Source organism: Triticum aestivum, chromosome 7D (genome assembly GCF_018294505.1).
Source record: "Triticum aestivum cultivar Chinese Spring chromosome 7D, IWGSC CS RefSeq v2.1, whole genome shotgun sequence".
In the NCBI taxonomy this organism is placed as follows: Eukaryota; Viridiplantae; Streptophyta; class Magnoliopsida; order Poales; family Poaceae; genus Triticum; species Triticum aestivum.
The window spans coordinates 64,211,858-64,230,879 of NC_057814.1; positions in this window are offsets into that span (position 1 = coordinate 64,211,858).

A 19,022-nucleotide genomic window follows, 5' to 3' on the forward strand; every position below is an offset into this window, starting at 1 on the left:
TCTCATTTCTTGAAAAGGATGACTATAAATATACGAAATTTTGTTTAGGTAATCATGAACCAAAAGAAGGAATATGAAATTCTCAAACTGCAAGTTGCAGAGAGCAGCACTGGCTATCTGAAATTCTGCAGTGATGAAATACCTCAGATAAAAGTTACTGAATGAAAACACTCAAGAAACTTTCTAGGGTGCAGATATTGTAAGCGGGGTATAGTACTACTAGAGATATTGGGAAGGATCGTGAATGCTTCTATAAACCTTGCGAAAATAATACATCCAATGTTTTGTTGATGGAAAACAGTAGCACATATTATGCTATAGTGTCATCTACCAGCAAATGTCATGAAATTACAATGTAAGCCTATGTAGCTAGCATATATAGTGTAGGAACAAACACTCCAAGAAACAATATATTCAATGATTACTTCTTCACTGCTACAGATCTGGATAGGCGATATCATAGATGTTAAGCAGCAAATGGGGGCAATGTACATCATAGTTTCCGCTTAAGAGGGCACACAAGGATTGCACTTACATGAGTAACCCTGCAATGAAGATCCCAAAGGCAATGCGGAACGTCCACACCACTGAGACATACTAGCAATATGTTCTCATTATTAGCTGATTCTGTAAATCTCGAGAAAAGCGAAATAGGATGATTCGATGTCCATAATCTGATTGACACTGACATGTGTTGCTACTCGCTTTATGAATAGAATTGGATTCAAAGAAGGGTGATGAGGGCATGGCGCATTGCTGGAGTGGTACCTGCACTAGAACGTTGGAGCCTCTCCATGAGTGCGGAGATGATATGATGAACACCGCAAAGGTCTTTTTTTCCAGGAATATGCTTAAGAGCGTATCTTTTCATTGATGGGGGATAGAACATACAGATTCACGCCACGTTCACGTACACCTACAGGTGTGTCCGTGGCGATCCAGTGAGCAGACAGAGAAGAGGATGCTCAGCCTCGCATACAATGTCATGTTACAGGGATAAAATCTTTCAGTCCTTTGGCTCCGGCATTTGCCCAGGAGCGAGCCTCTTCCTCGATAGCATCAACGACTATTGATGTGGCGGGAGAGATCTTGTCAAAGATGATAGAGTTGCGATGGAGCCAAATTGTCCAAGCCGTGACGCCTGCCACGGTAGTGAGGCCACGGCGAGCGGCAGCCGGTATGGTACGGAGGGCGGTGGACAACCAGGTGAAGAAGGCGGAAGAGCCATCAGGTGGCTGTGCCGTCATTCGACACCAAGAGAGCACCTCGTGCCAGGTAACTCTCGCGAAATGCAGCCCACGAGGATGTGATGAAGGGTCTCGGGCTCTTGCATGCAGAGAACGCATGTCGGCACGTGAGGCAGGCCCTGATGGGCGAGCCTGTCGGCAGACCAGCAGCGATTTAAAGAGGCCAGGTACATGATACGTCTCCAACGTATCTACTTTTTCTCACGCTTTTCCTCTTGTCTTGGACTCTAATTTGCATGATTTGAGTGAAACTAACCTCCGACTGACGTTGTTTTCAGCAAAACTACCATGGTGTTGTTTTTGTGCAGAAATAAAAGTTCTCGGAATGGAACGAAACTTTGCGAGGAATTTTTATGGAATATTTAAGAAATATTGGAGCAAATAACTACCAGAGGGGCCCACCAGATGGGCACAACCCACCTGGGCGCGCCACGGAGCCCAGGCGCACCCTGGTGGGTTGTGCCCTCCTCGGCCCACCTCCGGTGCCCATCTTATGGTATATAAGTCATTTTGACCTAGAAAAAATAAGGAGAGGGCTTTCAGGACGGAACGCCGCCGTCTCGAGGTGGAACTTGGGCAGGAGCACTTTTGTCCTCCGACGGAGCGATTCTGCCGGGGGAACTTCCCTCCCGGAGGGGGAAATCATCGTCATCGTCATCACCAACAACTCTCCCATCTTGGGGAGGGCAATCTCCATCAACATCTTCAGCAGCACCATCTCATATCAAACCCTAGTTCATCTCTTGTATTCAATCTTTTTACCGGAACTATAGATTGGTGCTTGTGGGTGACTAGTAGTGTTGATTACATCTTGTAGTTGATTAATATATGGTTTATTTGGTGGAAGATTATATGTCCAGATCCATTATACTATTTAATACTCCTCTGATCATGTGCATGTTTATCATTTGTGAGTAGTTACTTTTGTTCTTGAGGTCATGGGAGAAATCATGCTGCAAGTAATCATGTGAATTTGATATATGTTCGATATTTTGATAGTATGTACGTTGTGATTCCCTTTGTGGTGTCATGTGTACGTCGACTACATGACACTTCACCATATTTTGGGCCTAAGGAAATGCATTGTGGAGTAGCAATTAGATGGTGGGTTGCGAGAGTGACAGAAACTTAAACCCCAGTTTATGCGCCGTTCCATAAGGGACCGATTGGATCCTAGAGTTTAATGCTATGGTTAGAATTTATTCTTAATACTTTTCTCGTCGTTGCGGATGCTTGTGGGAGGGTTAATCATAAGTAGGGGGTTTGTTCAAGTACGAACAGCACCTAAGCACCGGCCCACCCACATATCAAATTATCAAAGTAGCGAACACAAGTCAAACCAACATGATGAAAGTGACTAGATGAAATTCCCGCGTACCCTCAAGAACGCTTTGCTTATCATAAGACCGTTTTGGCCTGTCCTTTGCCTCAAAAGGATTGGGCTACCTTGCTGCACTTTTGTTACTACTATCGTTACTTGCTCGTTACAAATTATCTTGCTATCAAACTACTACGCTTCTTACAATTTCAGCACTTGCAGACATTACCTTACTGAAAACTACTTGTCATTTCCTTCTGATCCTCGTTGGGTTCGACACTCTTACTTATCGAAAAGAGCTACAATTGATCCCCTATACTTGTGGGTCATCAAGGCTATTTTCTGGCGCTGTTGCCGGGGAGTGAAGCGCCTTTGGTAAGTGGAATTCGGTAAGGAAACATTTATATAGTGTGCTGAAATTTATTGTCACTTGTTACTATGGAAAACAATCCTTTGAGGGGTTTGTTCGGGGTATCTTCACCTCATCCGGAACCAGAATTAGCTACCCCTCAACCTACTGCACCTACTGAAAATATTGAATATGAAATTCCTTCGGGTATGATAGAACAACTGCTAGCTAATCCTTATGCAGGAGATGGAACAAAACATCCTGATATGCACTTGATATATGTGGAATAAATTTGTGGATTGTTTAAGCTTGAAGGTCTACCCCGAGATGAGGTGATGAAAAAGGTTTTCCCTTTATCTTTGAAGGGAAAAGCATTGGCATGGTATAGGCTATGCGATGATATTGGATCATGGAATTGGAATCGCTTGAAATTGAAATTTTACCAAAAATTTTATCCTATGCATCTAGTTCATCATGATCGGAATTATATATATATATTTTGGCCTCGTGAAGGATAAAGTACCGCTCTAGCTTGGGGGAGGCTTAGGTCAATGTTGTATTCATGCCCCAATCATGAGCTCTCAAGAGAAATTATTATCCAGAACTTTTATGCTCGGCTTTCTCGTAATGATCAAACCATGCTTGATACTTCATGTGCTGGTTCTTTTATGAAGGAGACTATTGAATTCCGGTGGGTCTTTTGGAAAGAATTAAACGCAACTCTGAAGATTGGGAACTCGACGAAGGTAAAGAGTCAAGTATTAAACTTAAGCATGATTGTGTTAAATCTTTTATGGATACAGATACTTTTCAAAAGTTTAGCACTAAATATGGACTTGACTCTGAGATAGTAGCCTCCTTTTGTGAATCATTTGCTTCTCATGTTGATCTCCCTAAAGATAAGTGGTTTGAGTATCACCCACCTATTAAAGAAGAAATTAAAAAACCAGTACCAGGTAAGGAAGAAACTATACTTTATAATGTTGATCTAGTTGTTCCTTCTGCTTATATTGAGAAACCACCTTTCCCTGTTAGGATAAAAGAACATGCTAAAGTTTCAACTGTGGTTAACAAAAGCTTTGTTAGAACACCTAAACCTGGTGAACAAATTAAAGTAGAACCTAGCATTGCTATGGTTAAAGATCTCTTAGAGGAAGATATGGATGGGCATGTTATTTACTTCTGTAATGAAGCTGCTAGAATTGCTAAACCTGATAAAAAAGATAATCATAGACCTGTTGTTGGCATACCTGTCATCTCAGTTAAAATAGGAGATCATTGTTATCATGGTTTATGTGACATGGGTGCTAGTGTGAGTGCTATTCCTTACACTTTATATCAAGAAATTATGAAAGACATAGCACCTGCTGAGATAGAAGAAATAGATGTTACTATTAAACTTGCTAATAGATACACCATATCACCAATTGGGATTGTTAGAGATGTTGAAGTCTTGTGTGGGAAAGTAAAATATCACTGTTTTTCTTGTTCTTGGTTCCCCACAAGATGACTTCTGTCCCATTATTTTTGGTAGACCTTTCTTGAATACAGTTGATGCTAAGATAGATTGTGAGAAACAAACTGTTGGTGTTAGCTTTGGTGGTGAGTCCCATGAGTTTAATTTTTCCAAGTTTAGTAGAAATCTTCATGAAAAGGAATTGCCTAGTAAGGATGAATTAATTGGTCTTGCTTCTATTGCTGTGCCACCTACTGATCCTTTAGAACAATATTTGCTAGACCATGAAAATGAGTTACATATGCATGAAAGAAATAAAATAGAGAAGATTTTCTTTGAACAACGTCCTCTACTTAAACACAATTTGCCTGTTGAAACTCTAGGAGGTCCTCCTCCACCTAAAGGTGATCCTTTGTTTGAATTAGAACAATTGGCAGACACTTTGAAATATGCTTATCTTGGTGAAAAGAAGATATATCCTGTTATTATTAGTGCTAACCTTTCAGAATATGAAGAAGAAAGATTATTGAAAGTTCTAAGGAAGCACCGAGCTGCTATTGGATCACTACAAGAAACTTGTTAATACATGACAGTCCTTGTCCGTCACAGATCAGCCAAAATCCGGCATGCGTCCAAATCCTTGACGGATTTGAAATCCGTCATGTATATCGCGTCATAATTTGACACTGTACCTTCCATGACGGATCTTGGCCGTCATGGATCTGCCCCAGGCCTGCCAAGCCCAAACTAGGCCGTGACGGAACAAACTGTCACCGATTTGCATGACGTGGATGCAACATGGACCTGACAAGGCGTCTACGTGGATCTGACGTGGATACGAACATGGCCCATGTTGTAACCAGCCCAATTAAGGATTTGGCCCAATAATTTTGGTGTACGGTCCAACCGATTAGCTGTTTATCTTTGTCATGTCCTGTTTTTTTAGTCCAACCCATTAGGCCTTTTTTGTACAGCCTGTTTTCTCGATACAAGACAATTTACAACAGGACAACCAAATTATATATTCCTTAAAAAAATAGCAACTGTTTACATGACAATACCGATTTCCAACAATCTAATCTGATTTGAAAAAGCAAAGCTTAATATCAAAACATCACGAGCATATCTAGAAAGCCCTATAAATATATTTTTTAAGAGTGAGTTACATGACTTGAAAGAAAATGCACTACTAGCTGATTTTTATCTCCAACACTAACGATTGTAGGCAGCTATCCGGACCCAAGAAATCCTGCTAAAAATCTTCAATCTCCAGTAACATGGATTAACTGCCAAACCTGTGTAGAATCAGAACACAATCAAAATTATAATAAGTTATAAAAGTAAGCTCCCAAATGAATCCAAAGAGTAATAATATTAGTTGATTTTCCAAGCAATCATCCGTGGACACACCACTACTATACTAAGGTACCACGTAAATGTGGGCAACACACGTGAAAACAAGCAAAATTAGTCCAAAGAAAAGTGTGTCGAATGAAAGTATAATCAAGTTAGCTTACAAGTGATGAGTAACAAACACACATCACATAACTAAAAGTGTATTAGTAGCAGCAGTTGGTTCAGCCATTGGTTCTGGACCAAACAAACAGTAAGTGCATGGGGCTAACCAGGCTAAAAGCTCTCTATTTTATGGCCTAGCAAACAAACATGAGATTTCTCAAAGAAGAAAGCAAACAAACATGATACAGACAAGTACTTGGTTTTTTTTGTTGTGAGAGAAAGTTGGGCGCCTGTACAGGTATTTAGTTTATCTGGATCAAACATTTCTGCACTCTAAAAAGAAATCTGAACAAAAGTGAGAGAGACAGGCAATTAGTTTTTTTTTGTGAGAGGAAGCTGTGCGTGCCTGTACAAGTACTTGGTTTTGGTTTTTCTGGATCGAAGTTTCTGTACAAGCGACCAGCTGAAAATTATGTAAAGAAAATTCAGCCAGCATAGACACTGTACCACACCATTCCTTAACAAACAAGAATGTTAGTAAAGAAGTGACAGACTAACTTCAAGATAATTAACACAAACTAGGCATAAGCATAGGATAAGTTCAAATCAAAATATGTTATGTTGTGGACTATATTAACTCAATGTTTAAATCAATATCGGCAGCGGAGGATTTTTCATCTAACTTGATGCTTATGCTGCAAGTTCATCTCAAAGTGCCAACATATGCAGTACTAAACAATACTTGCTTGCCAAGTGAACTTCGAATGGCATGCAAAATATTAACAAAGAATATGATACAGCTTCACTGAGAGATCTCCCACACTAATAGTTTATTTGTGGAGTACTAAGCGGTATACTTGTTATTACATGAAAAATTCAAAATCTGTAGAAGCAGAATCATAACCCATGAACAACAAGAGATAGCAACTCTAGTAGAGTATCAATAAAATGCATAATATCAGGGACATTGTACAATGCAGATTTTATGCGCACAAAAATATCTGTACAGTTATAATTGTACTGGAACCACACAACAGTCCACACCTTGAACAACTCAAAGTCTACAGCCTGAATAATTCACATCAAGAATAGAAGGGTATCAAGCTCACCCTGTTCTGCTGGAGGACCGTGGCGTCGGCGTCGATCAGGTGGGAGATGCACTGACTATAATGTGCAAAGCAAAGATATTAGTGTGACAATTGGATATGGTCTCATTTCATTATTACTGCAATGCAAATGTTGTCTCAACTGAACCAAATTCTTAAAGAACTATGCCTTCCCAAAAGTCTAAATTTACTAACTGAATTCTTAAAGAATTGATTCAATTGCATACTAACTGAACTAAGAAGGAACAATTTACAATGGGTAGCCGCAAATTACTTTCCCTTTCTTCATGATGTACCTGAGGTTTCTCATGCATAAAGTAACAAGTATCTATTTACTACTTGGAATGAATGAACTAGCATTAGAAACCTGAAGTTGTGCAACACCGACCTTCCTTTGGATATTGTAAAAAGAACATATTTTCCATCTTTGCATTGGTAAGACTAAAACAAATATATTACACCATATTACTCGTCCTTGAAATGTGCCAACTAAAATGAAATACCTAGGCATCACCTGCCCTGGATGTCCTGTGCTCAATCATGCAAAGTACAAACTTACAGAATTCATGTGATATCTATCTGGTTAACCTTAGCTATGCTATCAGGAATCAAAAGTGATCAGTCACAAGCGAATGTTGCAAATAAATTTTGAGAATACAAATTCCAACAGTACACATGATTGTTATCAGTTCCACCAATACTCATGAACAACACACGAAATAAGATAAGCAGGAGATGTTGTAGCGGAGAGAGCAGAGGTACAAGTGCTCACTGAAGAAGATCGTAGGCGATGCAGCGGCCGCAGTTCAGGTTGGCTACCACCGTCGCACGACAGAGGAGGCCATCACATGATGCACGGGATGCACGGCCGCGCCGGAGACGCGACAAAGGAGGTCGGGGTCAACGCCATACAGACCAACACGCGCGAGCGCACCTAGCTAGGGGGCGCCACCCAGGGGTGGAGAGGGCGCGGTGTCCGACGGGGAGGAGCCGCCGGAGACGAGCCGGTGATGGACGTGACGCCCTAGCCGAAACCCTAGCCATAGGCGAGGGGTCGTGGGCGAGCGCTGGAGACCAAAAGTGGCGGATCCAGCCGGACCAGAGGACGAAGGGGTCGGAGACTAGCTCGTCGGTGTGCTGCGAGCTGGTGGACGTCGCCGGAATCGATGGCGTTGGTCGCGGCGTGAGGGTCGCATGAGACAGAGAGTTGGGTCGCGAGAGGAGTGGATGGGTGGGGGATGCAGTGGATCTGACAGCTGCCGGAGCTTTGATGTGAGAGAAGGGGAGGGGAGGGCCGGCGGTGAGCTGTCGGAGGAGCCATGGGAAGGGGTGGTGGGTGGCGGCGGTGGGGAATCGGGAGGGGGCTGTGTGGATGAGGGAAAGAGGAGGGATCTAGGGGGAGGGCTTTAGGGTTAGCACTTTACATGGTGGTCGGTTAGGCGGGCTTTAGCGGGCTTAGGCAGGCTTGCGGGGCTGTACCAGGCTGTCCATGATAGTTTTTGAAATTGTCATGGCGAATCCATCATGGACTAACATGTTTTTTGTAGTGGATATACTCTTGATGATTTAAAGGGCATTAGTCCCACTCAATGTCAGCACAAAATTAATACGGAACATGATGCTAAACCCGTTGTTGATCACCAATGTCGGTTAAATCCGAAGATGAAAGAGGTGGTAAGAACGGAAATATTAAAACTTCTGGAAGCAGGTATAATTTATCCTATAGCTGATAGTAGATGGGTAAGTCCGGTTCATTGTGTCCCTAAGAAAGGAGGTATTACTGTTGTTCCTAATGATAAGAATGAGCTTATTCCACAAAGAATTGTTACAGGCTATAGAATGATAATTGATTTTAGAAAATTAAATAAAGCAACTAGAAAAGATCATCACCCTTTGCCTTTTATTGATCAAATGCTTGAAAGATTATCTAAGCACACACACTTTTGCTTCCTTGATGGATACTCTGGCTTTTCACAAATACCTTTTTCTCAACCTGATCAAGAAAAGACCACTTTTACTTGTCCTTTTGGAACCTATGCTTATAGACGTATGCCTTTTGGTTTATGTAATGCACCTGCTACCTTTCAAAGATGTATGACTGCTATATTCTCTGACTTTTGTGAAAAGATTGTTGAAGTTTTCATGGATGACTTTTCTGTTTATGGGAAGTCTTTTGATGATTGTTTAAGCAATCTTGATCGAGTTTTGCAGCGATGTTAACAAACAAATATTGTCTTGAATTGGGAGAAGTGCCACTTTATGGTTAATGAAGGCATTGTCTTGGGTCATAAGATTTCTGAGAAGGGTATTGAAGTGGACAAAGCTAAGGTTGATGCCATTGAGAAAATGCCATGTCCTAAGGACATCAAAGGTATTCGTAGTTTCCTAGGTCATGCTGGTTTCTATAGGAGATTTATCAAAGACTTTTCTAAAATTTCTAGGCCTCTTACTAATCTTTTGCAAAAGGATATCCCTGTTGTGTTTGATGATGATTGTATTGAAGCCTTTGAAACACTCAAGAAAGCCTTAATCTCTGCACCTATTGTTCAACCACCTGATTGGAACTTGCCTTTTGAAATTATGTGTGTTCTAGTGATTATGTTGTTGGTGCTGTTCTAGGACAAAGAGTTGATAAGAAACTGAATGTTATTCATTATGCTAGTAAAACTCTAGACAGTGCTCAAAGAAATTGTGCTACTACTAAAAAAGAATTCTTACCAGTGGTGTTTGCTTGTGATAAATTTAGATCTTATATTGTTGATTCCAAAGTAACTGTTCACACAGACCACACTGCTATTAAATACCTTATGGAAAAGAAATATGCTAAACCTAGACTTATTCGTTGGTTTCTCCTATTACAAGAATGTGATTTACATATCATTGATAGAAAGGAGCTGAGAACCCCGTAGCTGATAACTTGTCTAGGCTTGAAAATGTGCTTGATGACCCACTACCTATTGATGATAGTTTTCCTGAGGAGCAGCTAGCTGCAATAAATGTTGCTAGTAGTACTCCTTAGTATGCTGACTATGCTAATTACATTGTTGCTAAATATTTACCGCCTAGCTTTACATACCAACAAAAGAAAAAAAAATCTTCTGTGATTGAAGACATTACTTTTGGGATGACCCACATCTTTATAAAGAAGGAGTAGAGGGTATTATTAGACGTTGTGTACCTGAGCATGAACAGGGACAAATCCTACGGAAATGTCAATCTGAGGCTTATGGAGGGCATCATGCTGGAGATAGAACTGCTCACAAGGTATTGCAGTCTGGATTTTATTGGCCTACTCTCTTCAAGGATGCCCGTAAGTACGTCTCATCTTGTGATGAATGCCAAAGAATAGGTAATATTGGTAAGCGTCAGGAAATGCCTATGAATTATTCACTTCCTGTTGAACCATTTGATGTTTGGGGATTTGATTACATAGGACCTTTTCCTTCCTCTAATGGGTATACACATATTTTGGTTGCTGTTGATTATGTTACTAAATGGGTAGAAGCTATTTCAACCAGTAGTGCTGATCACAACACCTCTATAAAAATGCTTAAGGAAGTTATTTTCCCAAGGTTTGGAGTCCCTAGATATTTGATGACTGATGGTGGTTCACACTTTATTCATGGTGCTTTTCGTAAAATGCTTGTCAAGTATGATGTTAACCATAGAATTGCATCACCCTATCATCCTCAGCCTAGGGGTCAAGTTGAACTTAGCAATAGAGAAATAAATTTAATTTTGCAAAAGACTGTCAATAGGTCCAGGAAGAATTGGTCTAAGAAATTAGATGATGCACTTTGGGCTTATAGAACAACATATAAAAATCCTATGGGTATGTCTCCTTATAAAATGGTTTATGGAAAAGCTTGTCATTTGCCTCTTGAGTTAGAACATAAAGCTTATTGGGCAGTCAAAGAATTCAATTATGATTTCAAACTTGCTGGGGAAAAGAGGTTATTTGATGTTAGCTCATTTGATGAATGGAGAATCCACGCTTATGAAAAGGCAAAATTATTCAAAGAAAAAGTTAAAAGATGGCATGACAAGAGAATTCAAAAGCGGGAGTTTAAAGACGGAGAATATGTTCTTTTGTACAACTCTCGTTTCAGATTCTTTGCAGGAAAGCTCCTCTCAAAATGGGAAGGCCCATATGTCATCGAGGAGGTTTACCGGTCTGGAGCCATCAAAATAAATAATTCCGAAGGCACTAACGCGAGGGTTGTCTATGGGCAATGAATAAAGCATTATTTCTCAGGTACGCCCATTAATGTTGAAAGTAATATTATCCAAACTTTGACACCGGAAGAACACATAAAAGAGTCCTTCCGGAACACTCCAGAATCATGGAAATAAGGAGGTACGTGATATGGTAAGTAAAAGGACTCCGAAAAATCCGCAAAGTATTTTTTGTCAGTTTTGGAATATTTTAAAATTTTGGAAATAAAGAAACTACCAGGAAGCGTCCCCTGGTGGGCACAAGAGACCAGGGCGCGCCAGGCTTGCCTGGCACGCCCAGGTGGGTTGTGCCCACCTCGGACACCTCCCCGACTCCGTTTTTCTTTCGTATGCTTTTCCTCCATGTCAGGACCCCGATCCTAAGTCACACCGATCTAGCATGTAACACATCATATCACTTTGCGGCCTCACGCATGGTATCCCCACGGGTGCCACCTTACCTGGCCTGGGACCGTTTGTGCCTTTTTGCTCACGTATATGATAGTGTCGCTAGCATCAATATGACAGAGAACCCGGGCCGACATGACTAGTCGTGAATCCAAAGTGGCACTAACTTACAGGGACAGGCATACATGACCCAGCAACGAACATGTCGATCATCAATGTATGAACCCAAGTCGTAGCAAGTTATAAGGACTTAAAGGAACAACGCGTGATATTTCCCTGAAGGGACAGACACAGGAACGAAGAAGGACACATGTCGGCCAACCTAAGTGTTCCGGAGCGGTAGCAAGCTACCATGGCTCAGTGGAAGCACTAGGAGACATTCGCCGGTAAGAGAGGCTACCAAGAATAAACAACTAGGTTGTCGGATCCCACACATACCAAGCATTTCAATAACATACACACAATATGCCCGATATGTGCAAATACAACATGGCATCACAACAAGAATCTACGACTCAAAGTGTTTATTCAATAGGCTCCGAGGAGCCAAGCATTACAAACATGGGTCTCATGACCCAACATTCAGAGCATACAAACAACGGAAGCATAACATGGCTGAGAAACCTGACTAGCTACAAGATCCTCCTAAGGGTACAAGATCGTAGCTAAGGTAACAAGCTAAATGTGGAAGTCCACACGGAACTACTAGTGAGACTGAAGTCTCTCTGCAAAAACATAAATTAAGTAAACGTGAGTAAAAAATGTACCCAGCAAGACTTACATCAGAACTAGCTACATATGCATCAGTATCAACAAAGGGATGGTGGGGTTTAAATGCAGCAGGCCAGTTTTGACTCAGTGGCTATCCTGAACTACGACTGCTGGTAACTCTTTTGAGGTGGCGCACACGAGTCCACGTATTCACCAATCAATACACCACTATGGATCCGCTCTCGTCTCCCTACGAGACACCATCCATAGCACTCACGCTTATCTTGCACATTTTAGAGTATCCACTTTCACTTATCTATGAACTGCATAAGCAACCCAGTAGTCCATTACCGCGGACGCGGCTATTCGAATAGATCATGTTAACCATGACTCAATGGAACCCGTCCCCGTCCCATCATCAACGTTCCCTCTTGGAACACGTATCTACGTCCAGTCTGGACACTGTGCCATGCTGTGTGTCAGCCGGACACACGCGTCATGCGTCACCTGCCTGCACACCTGACCGCAAATGTCCGTGTAACCGATGTTGGAAATATGCCCTAGAGGCAATAATAAATGGTTATTATTATATTTCTGTGTTCATGATAATAGTCTATTATTCGTGCTATAATTGTATTGTCCGGAAATCATAATACATGTGTGAATACATAGACCACAACCTGTCCCTAGTAAGCCTCTAGTTGACTAGCTCGTTGATCAACAGATAGTCATGGTTTCCTGACTATGGACATTGGATGTCATTGATAACGGGATCACATCATTAGGAGAATGATGTGATGGACAAGACCCAACTTAAGCATAGCATAAAAGATCGTGTAGTTTCATTTGCTAGAGCTTTTCCAATGTCAAGTATCTTTTCCTTAGACCATGAGATCGTGCAACTCCCGGATACCGTATGAGTGCTTTGGGTGTGCCAAACGTCACAACGTAACTGGGTGACTATAAAGGTGCATTACGGGTATCTCCGAAAGTGTCTGTTGGGTTGGCACGGATCGAGACTGGGATTTGTCACTCCGTGTAAACGGAGAGGTATCTCTGGGCCCACTCGGTAATGCATCATCATAATGAGCTCAATGTGACTAAGGCGTTAGTCGCGGGATCATGCATTGCGGTACGAGTAAAGAGACTTGCCGGTAACGAGATTGAACTAGGTATTGGGATACCGACGATCGAATCTCGGGCAAGTAACATACCGATTGACAAAGGGAATTGCATACGGATTGATTGAATCCTCGACACCGTGGTTCACCCGATGATATCATCGTGGAACATGTGGGAGCCAACATGGGTATCCAGATCCCGCTGTTGGTTATTGACCGGAGAGGCGTCTCGGTCATGTCTGCATGTCTCCCGAACCCGTAGGGTCTACACACTTAAGGTCCGGTGACGCTAGGGTTGTAGAGATATATGTATGCGGAAACCCGAAAGTTGTTCGGAGTCCCGGATGAGATCCCGGACGTCACGAGAGGTTCCGGAATGGTCCGGAGGTAAAGATTTATATATGGGAAGTCTTATTTTGGTCGCCGGAAAAGTTTCGCGCTTTATCGGTATTGTACCGGGAGTGCCGAAAGGGGTCCGGGGGTCCACCAAGGGGGTCCAACAGCCCCGGGGGGCCACATGGGCTGTAAGGGGTGCGCCTTGGCCTATATGGGCCAAGGGCACCAGCCCCAAGAGGCCCATGCGCAAGAGATAAGAAAGAAGGGAGAGTCCTAAAGGGGGAAGGCACCTCCGAGGTGCCTTGGGGGGGAAGGACTCCCCCCTGGCCGCACCCTTCCTTGAAGGAAGGGGCAAGGCTGCGCCCCCCTCTCCCTTGGCCCTATATATAGTGGGGGGAAGGGAGGGCAGCAAGATCCAAGCCTTGGGCGCCTCCCTCCTCCCCTGCAACACCTCTCTCTCTCTCTCTCGCAGAAGCTCGGCGAAGCCCTGCCGGAGACCCGCTACATCCACCACCACGCCGTCGTGCTGTTGGATCTCCATCAACCTCTCCTTCCCCCTTGCTGGATCAAGAAGGAGGAGACGTTGCTGCACCGTACGTGTGTTGAACGCGGAGGTGCCGTCCGTTCGGCACTCGGTCATCGGTGATTTGGATCACGGCGAGTACGACTCCGTCATCCACGTTCATTGGAACGCTTCCGCTCGCGATCTACAAGGGTATGTAGATCCACTCCTTTCCCCTCGTTGCTAGTAGACTCCATAGATGCATCTTGGTGAGCGTAGGAAAATTTTAAATTATGCTACGATTCCCAACAGTGGCATCATGAGCCAGGCCTATGCGTAGTTACTATGCACGAGTAGAACACAAAGAAGTTGTGGGCGTTGATGTTGCCAATTCTTCTTGCCGCTACTAGTCGTTTCTTGTTTCGGCGGCATTGTAGGATAAAGCGGCCCGGACCGACCTTACACGTACGCTTACGTGAGACAGGTTCCACCGATTGACATGCACTAGTTGCATAAGGTGGCTAGCGGGTGTCTGTCTCTCCTACTTTAGTCGGAACGGATTCGATGAAAAGGGTCCTTATGAAGGGTAAATAGAAATTGGCAAATCACGTTGTGGTCATACGTAGGTAAGAAAACGTTCTTGTTAGAAACCTACAAACCACGTAAAACTTGCAACAACAATTAGAGGACGTCTAACTTGTTTTTGCAGCAAGTGATATATGTGATATGATATGGCCAGAAGATGTGATGAATGATATATGTGATGTATGAGATTGATCATATTCTTGTAATAGGAATCACGACTTGCATGTCGATGAGTATGACAACCGGCAGGAGCCATAGGAGTTGTCTTTATTATTTTGCATGACCTGCGTGTCATTGAATAACGCCATGTAATTTACTTTACTTTGTTGCTAAACGCGTTAGCCATACAACTAGAAGTAATCATTGGCGTGACGACTTCATGAAGACACAATGATGGAGATCATGATGATGGAGATCATGGTGTCATGCCGGTGACGAAGATAATCATGGTGCCCCGAAGATGGAGATCAAAGGAGCATGATGATATTGGCCATATCATGTCACTATATGATTGCATGTGATGTTTATCATGTTTTTGCATCCTATTTGCTTAGAACGACGGTAGTAAGTAAGATGATCCCTTGTAATAATTTCAAGAAAGTGTTCACCCTAACTGTGCACCGTTGCGAAGGTTCGTTGTTTCGAAGCACCACGTGATGATCGGGTGTGATAGATTCTAACGTTCGAATACAACGGGTGTTGACGAGCCTAGCATGTACAGACATGGCCTCGGAACACACGCAATACACTTAGGTTGACTTGACGAGCCTAGCATGTACAGACATGGCCTCGGAACACGGAGGACCGAAAGGTCGAGCATGAGTCGTATAGAAGATACGATCAACATGGAGATGTTCACCGATCTTGACTAGTCCGTCTCACGTGATGATCGGACACGGCCTAGTCGAATTCGGATCATGTTTCACTTAGATGACTAGAGGGATGTCTATCTGAGTGGGAGTTCATTAAATAATTTGATTATATGAACTTAATTATCATAAACTTAGTCTAAATCTTTACACTATGTATTGTAGATCAAATGGCCCACGTTGTCCTCAATTTCAACGCGTTCCTAGAGAAAACCAAGCTGAAAGATGATGGCAGCAACTATACGGACTGGGTCCGGAACCTGAGGATCATCCTCATAGCAGCCAAGAAAGATTATGTCTTAGAAGCACCGCTAGGTGAAGCACCAATCCCTGAGAACCAAGACGTTATGAACGCTTGGCAGCAGCGTGCTGATGATTACTCCCTCGTTCAGTGCGGCATGCTTTACAGCTTAGAACCGGGTCTCCAAAAGCGTTTTGAGAAACATGGAGCATATGAGATGTTCGAGGAGCTGAAACTGGTTTTTCAAGCTCATGCCCGGGTCGAGAGATATGATGTCTCCGACAAGTTCTTCAGCTGTAAAATGGAGGAGAACAGTTCTGTTAGTGAGCACATACTCAAAATGTCTGGGTTGCACAACCGCTTGTCTCAGCTGGGAGTTAATCTCCCGGATGACACGGTCATTGACAGAATCCTCCAGTCGCTTCCACCAAGCTACAAGAGCTTTGTGATGAACTACAATATGCAGGGGATGGAAAAGACCATTCCCGAGGTGTATTCAATGCTGAAATCAGCTGAGGTAGAGATCAGAAAAGAACATCAAGTGTTGATGGTGAATAAAACCACTAAGTTCAAGAAGGGCAAGGGTAAGAAGAACTTCAAGAAGGACGGCAAGGCGGTTGCCACGCCCGGTAAGCCAGTTACCGGGAAGAAGTCAAAGAATGGACCCAAGCCCGAGACTGAGTGCTTTTATTGCAAGGGAAGTGGTCACTGGAAGCGGAACTGCCCCAAATATTTAGCGGACAAGAAGAAGGCCGGCAACACCCAAGGTATATGTGATATACAAGTAATTGATGTGTACCTTACCAGTACTCGTAGTAGCTCCTGGGTATTTGATACCGGTGCGGTTGCTCATATTTGTAACTCAAATCAGGAACTACGGAATAAACGGAGACTGGCAAAAGACGAGGTGACGATGCGCGTTGGGAATGGTTCCAAGGTCGATGTGATCGCCGTCGGCACGCTACCTCTACATCTACCCACGGGATTAGTTATAAACCTCAATAATTGTTATTTAGTGCCAGCTTTGAGCATGAACATTGTATCTGGATCTCGTTTAATTCGAGATGGCTACTCATTTAAATCTGAGAATAATGGTTGTTCTATTTATTTGAGAGATATGTTTTATGGTCATGCCCCGCTGGTCAATGGTTTATTTTTGATGAATCTCGAACGTGATGCTACACATGTTCATAGTGTGAATACCAAAAGATGTAAAGTTGATAACGATAGTCCCACATACTTGTGGCACTGCCGCCTTGGTCACATTGGTGTCAAGCGCATGAAGAAGCTCCATGCAGATGGACTTTTGGAGTCTCTTGATTACGAATCATTTGACACGTGCGAACCATGCCTCATGGGTAAGATGACCAAGACTCCGTTCTCCGGAACAATGGAGCGAGCAACCAACTTATTGGAAATCATACATACCGATGTGTGCGGTCCAATGAGTGTTGAGGCTCGCGGAGGATATCGTTATGTTCTCACTCTCACTGATGATTTAAGTAGATATGGGTATGTCTACCTAATGAAACACAAGTCTGAAACCTTTGAAAAGTTCAAGGAATTTCAGAGTGAGGTTGAGAATCAACGTGACAGGAAATAAAATTCTTACGATCAGATCGTGGTGGAGAATATTTAAGTCACGAATTTGGTACACACTTAAGGAAATGTGGAATAGTTTCACAACTCACGCCGCCTGGAACACCTCAGAGAAATGGTGTGTCCTAACGTCGTAATCGCACTCTATTGGATATGGTGCGATCTATGATGTCTCTTACCGATTTACCGCTCTCATTTTGGGGTTATGCTTTAGAGACTGCCGCATTCACTTTAAATAGGGCACCGTCTAAATCCGTTGAGACGACACCGTATGAATTATGGTTTGGGAAGAAACCTAAGCTGTCGTTTCTAAAAGTTTGGGGATGCGATGCTTATGTCAAGAAACTTCAACCTGAAAAGCTCGAACCCAAATCGGAAAAATGCGTCTTCATAGGATACCCTAAGGAAACTATTGGGTACACCTTCTACCTCAGATCCGAAGGCAAGATCTTCGTTGCCAAGAACGGGTCCTTTCTAGAGAAGGAGTTTCTCTCGAAAGAATTGAGTGGGAGGAAAGTGGAACTTGATGAGGTGATAGTCACCCCTTCCGAGTCGGAAAATAGCGCAGCGCGGGAAAATGTTCCTGTGGTGCCTACACCGACGGGGGAGGAAGTTAATGATGATGATCATGAAGCTTCGGATCAAGTTGCCACTGAACTTCGTAGGTCCACAAGGACACGTTCCGCACCAGAGTGGTACGGCAACCCTGTCCTTGAAATCATGTTGTTAGACAACGGTGAACCTTCGAACTATGAAGCGATGGCGGGCCCGGATTCCGACAAATGGCTAGAAGCCATGAAATCCGAGATAGAATCCATGTATGAAAACAAAGTATGGACTTTGACTGACTTGCCCGATGAGCGGCGAGCCATAGAAAACAAATGGATCTTTAAGAAGAAGACGGACGCAGATGGTAATGTGACCATCTACAAAGCTCGACTTGTCGCTAAGGGTTATCGACAAGTTCAAGGGGTTGACTACGATGAGACTTTCTCACCCGTAGCGAAGCTGAAGTCCGTCCGAATCATGTTAGCAATTGCCGCATACTATGATTATCAGATATGGCAGATGGACGTCAAAACGGCATTCCTTAACGGCTTCCTTAAGGAAGAGTTGTATATGATGCAGCCGGAAGGTTTTGTCGATCCTAAGAATGCTAACAAAGTATGCAAGCTCCAACGCTCAATCTATGGGCTGGTGCAAGCATCTCGGAGTTGGAACATTCGCTTTGATGAGATGATCAAAGCGTTTGGGTTTACACAGACTTATGGAGAAGCCTGTGTTTACAAGAAAGTGAGTGGGAGCTCTGTGGCATTTCTCATATTATATGTGGATGACATACTATTGATGGGAAATGATATAGAATTCTTGGAAAGTATAAAGGCCTATTTGAATAAGTGTTTTTCAATGAAGGACCTTGGAGAAGCTGCTTATATATTAGGCATCAAGATCTATAGAGATAGATCAAGACGCCTCATTGGTCTTTCACAGAGTACATACC